The sequence below is a fragment of the Calonectris borealis genome, chromosome 3, assembly GCF_964195595.1.
Source record: "Calonectris borealis chromosome 3, bCalBor7.hap1.2, whole genome shotgun sequence".
NCBI classification, from domain to species: Eukaryota; Metazoa; Chordata; class Aves; order Procellariiformes; family Procellariidae; genus Calonectris; species Calonectris borealis.
The window spans coordinates 41,421,367-41,430,702 of NC_134314.1; positions in this window are offsets into that span (position 1 = coordinate 41,421,367).

Sequence of the window (9,336 nt, forward strand, 5' to 3'; positions counted from 1 at the left end):
TCTGCTGCTAGCAAACATCTATAAGACCCACCAGCAAACTATGTCTCTTGCCTCCTGCGTTTGCAGTTAACTTGACGGGTGCATACGTTACTGCATTAGCTCAAGTATCCAGAGCCCTTTCCTAGAGCTGAAAGTCCCAACCCTGTCTGGTGTATTTTGTTATGAGTATGATGTCTGGTGTATTTTGTTATGAGTATGGTGCTACCTGGCAGAACATCTGAATTGTTAGTACGGAGTTTAAGAAATCACAGAAAACTTTAAAGGAATTGCAAGTTTGTTAAGAGATGTCAGTGTGTACGTGGGCTGTATAGCACTAGTCCAGCCCCTGTCTCTGGTGTGCACTTGAAGACAGACCAGGGTGCAGGCTTGTTCCTGCAACCCACTCACACAGAAAGGGCAGAAGAGCTGGGGAGCAGAGAACCAGCCAAAGCTGTCAGGATTGGTAGGGTTGGTTAAGCAGACCTGGGGAACATACCCAAGCAGATTAGCTGGAAGGCATTTTAAAGGCAAAACAGAGGCTGAAAGACTTCCTCTCTTCTCCCCCATTAAGTTTGGCCATAGACTGATGTGAGGCTAGGACTTCATCCAAACAGCTGAAAAAGGAGAAAAAGAAGGACACTGAGGAATTTAATGGGGCAAGATGCTGAGAGACAAACCTTATAAACTGGTAGATTAGTGTGTGTATTTACATCACTGTAAATGGTTCTGAACAGGCAGTCAGGTTTGTTACCTGTTTTCACTTTTAAAGCCTGCAGACTTTTATCTTTGTAGATAAATGGATAGAGGTAAATTCCTTGTTTCATAAAAGGTTCATCAGGTGAATGAGATGTAGTTCTTTCAAAATGTCATCAGTCTTCCCAGTGCAAGTGGTATTCACAGCAGCTTCTCAGCCAGTGGAAGTCAAAATGCCAGCTCCCTTTGAATAGCGTAGAGGCAAGTCCTGTATAATTGAATCTCTTCTTTTTATTGTTGAAGCACTGATTTTATCCAGGCTGCCCATGTGCTGCACTTGCTAATCTCAGGGGGAGACATCTGTGATTTTCTAAGAAAGCTTTAAAGACCTTAAGTTTGTATGTTCACAGAGCACATGTCCAGAAGGACCCACCGGATCATCTGGTCTGATCTTGTGTCTGTAAGAGGCTCTTCCCTGTCTGTCTATGACCCTTGTGCTGAGGCTGGTAACTCGACTAAGGTCTGTGTTTAAATAATACCTGTGAGAAAAGCACCCAGCCTTGCTTTGGGGACACTGAAAGACTGGATGTCCAGCACTTCCCTTAGCAATTTGTTCCAGAGGTTTATTGCCTTCTGTGCTAAACAAGAATTGCTCCTCATTCAAAATATGAACACATCTGGCTTCATCTTTCAGCCACTGGTTTTTGGTTCTGCTAAAATCAGCAATCTTTTAGTGCTTCATATTTTTTCTTTATGGAAAAATTTTTCTTCACCAACACACACTAATCAATCACTTTTCAGTCTTTTATCACTACGCTTCTTAAAGGTCTTGTCAAAAGCTTTTCTCTGTCATGTTTGGGTACTTTTTCTGACTCTTTTTGACAGCTTCTAATCTTTCAGCATTATCTGTTCAGCCAAGAACCATATATGCCCTATGACACTGATGTCTGTGTTCAGCTGCTTGCTATCCCTACATCCTAAATCCTTTGCAGAGTCGCATCTTTATAAAACACGGTTCCTGGTTCAGTAGATACAAACTACATTCCTTGTTCCTGAACCAACTTCTCATTTGGCCCTGATAAATCACACGGGGATGAGTTGTTCCTATATGTTCCTGATTGTTCCATATGCTTGTCCCAACTTCATTTACTGCTTCATCCATCTTCATGTCCTCCACCCATTTTGTCTTCACCAGGAGTGGCTGTTGGAGCACAGCCGCTATTCAGAGGAGGATTCAAGATTCACTGGCCTGGATGTACAAAGGTGCTAGTAGTCACACAACCCTGAACCCTGTTCAGTTTGAAGGGGATGCCTGTGTCTGCGTTTTACATTAAACAGTTGTATGATAAAATAAGAGAACAGGCACTGACTGCTGTTTCACCACTCATAGCCTCTTAGCAGTGGGGCTGCATAAGGGCAGGTCCCTGATTCCCCTTATGCCATACCCCGGGAATCTCTCATGATTCTACACACTGGTACAACTTGAGTAGAGAGGGTGGAGTGTGGGATGCAGGGAGAAATCCTGCATGTTAACCCCTAGCCTGGTAGCTGAGGTGCTTTCCTGGGAGATGTAGGCCTGCATTTCCTTCAGCTGAGAAAATGGATCTGGGATGGGGTCTGGGATCTGGGATGTGCAGTCATTGCACATTTGAGCAGAACAGGAGGTTAGTTTATAAAGAGGACAGTCCATTAAATTGCACTCAGAAGTGCTTTTGGGTGCTTTGTCATTGCCTCTTCTCTTTGCTGGAGACCTCTCTTACTCCCTTGCTTCCTGACTCATACAAAATATCACACGATGCATGCAGCTGGGGAAGCTCTGCTCTGCCTCTGCCTGGGGCTAGTGCTGGTCCAAACTGCATAAATTCTTCATATTTTATTTCATTTTAAGGAGTGCGAAATTTATGTTTCAACATTTTAAATAATGAAAAATCCAGCTTTTTCTACAAAGTTGCAACTCCATCTCTCTATCTTTCTCCCTTCAGGACAAATAAATGAATAATGGTCCATGACTGTGGTCCCCCCCAATCTTTCTTTGTTTTTCTTTCTCTTTTTGTTCAAGCTTTTTTAACTGGAGAGGAAACAGTGTGGCAAAAGAAAGCCCAGAGACCTTTAAAGTCTCAAAAGTTAAAATGGCAAATTTAGTGTCTCATTTTCACGGGTTTTCTTGCTCATGGTTTCCATAAAGCATGTCACGGCAGGGCTGTATTCAGGTATCACTTATAGCAGGTCCACACCACCAAGTTTGATGGGTTTTATTCCTAACTTTAAACCCTTGTGATAAAACTTCCTTGCAAATCCTGGAAAGGACTTACCATACCCTTCAGTGATGTCTTAAAATTTCAACTTGTGTTTGGCAAGATTGGTTCCTCAAGCAGTGACATGTCAGACCTTAGCAGAGAAAGAATTACATCTGTCTCTGGCAGACTGATTCACAGTGTTGCTTGAAATGCGAATTGTAGTGCTAGACTTTTCCAATGTGAATGAAAACACATTAAATAGGAAGCAAAATGGAAGGATCAGAACACAGTGTAGAATCCCTCTTTTCAAGTGTCATTTGTAAATGCAAGTATAATTCACCTAACCTTGCTGGCAACAGAGCAGATTTCCTTCCTTCCTTCCTTCCTTCCTTTCTTCCTTCCTTCCTTCCTCCCTCCCTCCCTCCCTCCCTCCCTCCCTTCCTTCCTTCCTTCCTTCCTTCCTTCTTTCCTTCCCTCCCCTTCTCTTGTTCTTTCTTTTTTCTCTTCCTTTCTTTGTCTCTTTCTTTGCCTCTTTCTCTCTCTCTCTCCTTCCCTTTCCCCCTCCTCTTTTCCTTTCTTCCCCCCTTCCTTCTTTCTCCCTTTTCTCCCTTCCTGCGCTCCTCTGTCCCTCCCTCCCTCCCTCGTTCCTTTTAAAAACTATTGACTCTGGGTAAAAGGAGGCAGTTTTTAAAATGAAAATTGGCATAGGGAAAAGTACAATGTCCTGCCACCTCTCAGCCTCAGTTCTGAGGATTCCAGGATTGTCAAAAAAATAGTTTTTGAAAGCACAGAATCAGCTCAGAAGTTTGGGTCAACTCCCATAGATATCAGTGAAAAGTCAGGTCATGATGACTAAAACTGCTCCATAACATTAATCTCAAAGTAATAATCAAAGTCTAACTCTTAGCTTTGAAAACCATGGCTGAGCTCCTGGGCTGTGTTTTGGGACCTGCATGCCGCTGGCTGCTGGCAGAGCGCGGGCGCTGGTGGAGGGCACAGGACGCAGCCAGCGGGAACCAGGCAGCATCTGCTACTCCCATTGCAGGGGTCTGCAACACCTCCTGGCTGCTGTTTGCCCTCGGGCCAGCGATGGACTTCACTCAAAAAATGAAAAAAGGGGCTTGTACCAGAGTCATCATTAATGCAGGGGGAAGCACCTGAGGAAAGCAAGCCCTCGAGCTTGAGGCTGCTGAGTCCCCACAGCTCGTGAGGGCAAAATCTTGTTGTTAATAAGATTTTAGTCCAAGCTAGTTCCTGATAACAGTGAAGCTACTGGAAGGTTGTGCTGAGCCGTGGTGGCTGGGAGGACACCAGCTGCAGAGAGAGGAGTAGGGTAAGGCCAGTGCCAGCCTAGGCTGGACACATTTTGTTGCCTGTGCCAAGGCCATGCCCACCAGCATCTGGACAGCTGGGGGGCTGTAATCCACACAGGTGGCTTTAAAATCCCCTTTGCCTGGGGAATAAGCTGCATTGGCACTAACTCACACCCAGTTGTCCCCCACATGCCGCCCTTACAGCTGAGCTTCACAGGCCACGGCGACAGACCAAGCATCCTCCCTCCTCGGGGTCTTCATCCCAGGCTGAGGATGAGCCTGGGGAACCCACAGGTTTCCTTGCCCCACTGTTTGGGGTCACAGGTATTACCCCCTCACCCCAGGAGTTCCTGCCGCCGGGCCAGGGGCATCACTGGCAGTGTCTTGCAGGCTTACCTGTCTCTGCCAGAGAAACAGCACCCTTCTTGGGATTGCTGAGATACCATGCTGCCCTGCACGTAAGGGCTGGGGACAGGTCTCACCGACGTGCGATGAACTCTGTTTTGTGTATTTGTGCTAGGTATGCCTTCTGCTTTGGCTTTCTATTTCTGATGGGTAGGTGTGCTCCTAGGGCTTTGGACGTGGGCAACCATGGGGGGACTAATGCCTTCTGGCTGGAGGGAAGCTGGCCGCGCCTCATTTCACCACCTCACACGTCCCACTGCCCCACTCTGTGTGTTTCCCCAGATGAACGTCCCTGCACAGGAACTGCCCACGGGGTTGGAAACAGGTCCTTCCTGTTGCTCAGATCGTCTTCTTGTGCCTCAGATGATCTCTTCCGGCAACAGGGCATGCCGAGAGCTTCAGGCAGCCAGCAGCCCTGGTGAGCTGGTGGGTGCAAAGGACTGTCGGGTGAGTTTATGAAGTTTTCCTCCTGCCTTTCATAGTCAACACACAGGAATTAATGCACTGTAGAAGATGGCAGCTGTGGCGGAGCAGCACCAAAGAGCTACATGATTTAAATTCTGGTATGATGAACACTTGTCAGATAGCTGGCACTAATCAATAAATGTCGTCTAATAACAACAGACTGCCATCAGACATGAACTCTATCCATGAGACTTTCACCTTGGATTTACAAAAAATCTTGTAAGATCAGCAGTTGGGCTTGTTACGTTTCTTGTGAACTACAGCTCTGAAATTCTTGGCTTACCTCTCTCTGCATGTCAAGGCAATTAATGTATTTTTTTTTAACTTCAGATTGGGTCAGTCCATATATACATAGCAACAAAAATGATGCCAATAGAGTCATATGGCAGGAAATATAATGTTAACTTGATCCTGGCTGTGCTTTTTATGCTTAAAAAGAGAAAACCAGGAAATAAGGAGAGTGTTGGATTTAATTTTGAATTTCCTGTCCCTTTGCTGTTTGTTGTCTTGAAGATAACACCGTCTAAATATACAGGGTCTTAAAAATTTAATTTCCGTTTTCTATTTCCTCGTTCCTATTGCTCAGGCTTCCAGGCTCCTATTGTGGTTCCTCCTGAAGTAGAGACTTTTTATAATTCTGAGTGTGTTTTCTGATTCACACTGCATTTACATTCCTCTTGTTCCTTTCCACTTTTCTCCCGAGCGAAAGCTCTGCATTCCCGCACACGGAGTCAGCCTGTGGTGCTAGAGGGAAGGCACAGAAAGGAGAATTTGTTGATACTGCCAGACCTTTTGTATTTTCCTTTCACTCTTTTCTCCATGTCGCTGAAGATAGCTGTTGCCCAACAGGGCACGTCAGACCTTACGTAGGGCGTGTTTGATCTCAGTGTCCAATATGCTCTGCAAGAGCGAGAAATCTTCTTTCTAGAGGCCAAAAATAAACCCCGTCTTGTCATTACACCTTAAGATCAATAGGCAGAAGCACAGATGCTTTCCTGTGATGTGACTGAGCTCACCAGTGTCGTTTCCAGCTGCTGCCACCTCAGCGGAGGAGGGACCTCTGTCAGGATTTTGGCCACAGTTGTGTCCTTGCTGCCCTTGCTATCTGGGTGCTGGTGGTCGCCCATGGGCCAGGGAGCTGACTTTCCATCTCCCAGTGGATTCTCTGCAAAGAAAGACCGGCAAATTCAGAGGGATTGTGGCAAGGGACATGGTCGCCTCATCAAGGGCTTTTTGAAGGTTCGGAGTTTACCCTTGCTTGGTTAAAATACAGGGTCCACAGGCAGAAAAGTGTCTGCTGTCCTCACACATTTGTCTCATCGTCTGTGCTTTTTTGTGCTGACTATTTCAGTGATTTAAACCTGCACAATGTTTCCCATCATTAGATTTTTTTATATGAGCTATTCTTTTTATCGACGCTAAAAGGGCATTACCTATTCTTTTAGTGTGGTCTGGCAAGCAGCACTCTGTAGAGAAGGACATAAAGCCACATTTTCATAACAAAGGGTCTTCTGCTAATTCTAGCCAGGCACACTACTTCCCACTTAAAATCTAAAACAAATTAAAGTAAATGGCTTGGTATATGTGGAAATTATTTTCTGATAATGGGTAGGTATTCTTGTTTATTATTTATGTGCATATAATTCTGGTAGCAATTAACATCTTAATGAAATCTTTATATAGAATAATTTTTTTAATGAAAACACAATTGTGAAGATGATTTGCTGCTCCTAGCAAACCAAATATAATTAGATCCAGTATAATAATGTGCAAAACTATTAACATATGAAGAATGTACTCTGAAAACATTCCTGCGATGACACAGGATCATCAGAAGAAGCTGAACTTACTTTTCCCAAGGTCCTGCAACACAGATGAGGCTGAGATGCTGTTGCAGTTACATCACACTGATCCCATTGGTGAGATACGCAGCCGTTTATTTGCAGAAAGCCTGTGCACTGTGAACCTTTATTTGCCTTTTCTCGCCAGGGGGTTTTACCCCTTGAGCAAGGGATGAAACCTCTCTCGAGTTTAGATTTCAGGAAACTCAAAACTCAATGAGAAATTAAGGTCTTGTTTGGTTTGGGGATTTTACCATATTATATCCACTGGTGACAGCCGCTGATGAGGCTTTGTCAGCGTTGTCCCCAAGTGCATACAGGCAAAGCTGCTATTTGCACTAGTGGAGATTAGCTGGCCCCTAAACAGGAGTAAATTGCACAAATGCAAATCGCAGCTTGCCGTGCCTTGCTGACTTGCATAAAGGGTTTCACCAATATGTCAATATGTTGGCTCTGGAAGTGGAGCATTTCTCCAGGGCAACTAAAGGCTAGCGGTTAGCAGGTTTTTGGATGCGACAAAGTGGAGAGGACAGGCAAGCCGTGAAACGCGCTTCGGGGTGGCTTGACGCACACATGGGCCAGGCGACTCACGGCCCACCAGCTTCCCTCCCAGAGCACACAGAAGCCTCTGCAAAACTTCTGATAAGCCTGTGCCCAAGATCTGAGCTTATAGCAAAGCTTTCATGACTTCTGTCCAGGTTTTTGTTTGATTTTTTTTTAATGAAATAATCATCCTGTTCTTCCCCAACTCACACCGAGCAGACCAGGAAAGGACTGAGGTGGGAATCCTCTCTGGATACCTTAAGAGCTTAGAGGCCATTAGAGGCACTTTAGCAGGCTTTGGCAAAGATTAAATCCAGATGGGCTTTCTCTTGCTGAGATCCATTTTGCCATGGCCTCACAATTATTTATACATCAGCACTCACATTTTCCAGTGTGGCTGCGTACAGCAGTTTTTACACACCTAATTAAGCCCAGAAATGCATGTTTAGTGTTCTAGCGATGACAGAACCACCCAATAATCTTTAGCACTTATGTACATATGAAATGGTGCATACAACATCAAAGCTGTATACACACATTAAATAATTCATCCTTATAATAACCACTGGAGGCGGGGGGGGGAGGCATTAGCTAAATAGCTCATCCCCGCTCTTGCAGCAAGTCACTGGCAGAGTCAGGGTTAAGCGCTGCAAGGGTTTGGTGCCGAGCTTTGTGCTTCATCTGTTAGCTCTCACTTCTCTGCGGTGGATGTACGTAGCAGCTCATATGTTATTTGGAACATTTCCTACTCCAAGACATTCTCCTGTGGGAAGCAGCTATGAGTCCACATGAACAAAATATTCCATAAAAATAAACTGGCGATCCCCGGGTTGGAGTGGCTGGTGCTGTCAAGGAGAGGTAACGCTACACAGATTAGCGATGCTGCATGGGTTGCTCATGATGCTAACACCCACGAATGTGTGGTGACACCGGGAGGCCACGCACCCACCCGCTCCAGCGGTGGGCAGGGGCACCCAGGTGCAGGAGCGTTGGAGAGCGTGGCACAGAGGGGGGCTGGGTGCTGGGCTGTGGAGAAAAACCCAAAACAAGATGAGCGTGGCAGCCGTGTCAGTGGCTTTCTGCTCTGCTGTGCTCACAACCAAAGAGTACAGCCCTACCTTGGTCGCCCTCCTACTTGCTGTCGTGATCAAATTCAATCAGCTGTTACCAAAAATGACATAAAAAGCGACCCCCAAATCCCTTTCAAAACATATGCGTTTTGAGACTAGTGGGGGCTCCCTTCCCCCTCCACCAGCCTTCAACCAAAGTGAGCAAATGGAGCACTGCTGGAAAACCGAATTTCTCTGCAGACAGCCTGTAGCTTTATGATCAGGATGCATCCTCGTGCATGATATTATTTGCACGGTTCAGTTCTGTGTCACATGCGTTGGCTTTTGTTTGTCTCTTCCCCTGAGCGGTGAGGTGTACGACACCTCTGAAAAAGCCCATCTGCAGAAGGCAGCTTTCCGAGGCTGGTAGAGACGGTATCCAATGCTCTGGGAAAGAGCCAGCTCAGATGCAATAATAATTTGATGTTTCACTGGCTGAGGATGGTAACTCTTGCTATTCTGCTGGCAATTTGCAGGGATATGGTTCTCCACATCGTGCGTTTCTGACAGACATGGCTATTTTTCCAAGAAGCCTTTGGACTTCAGACAGTATAAATGTGTTGCTGTTTTATTTTAATCTAGGTTGCCGTTTGGTGTAGTTATCTTTCTGGTCAATACAAGTTTACTTGTGAAGTTTATATTGCCCCTTTGGGATGTTAGGACCGAGTCCACATATTCTTTAAAAAGCCACTTTATCTTCAAAGAAAACACCCTGAAATTCCTGTACATATTCCAGAGCTTCTCACAACAT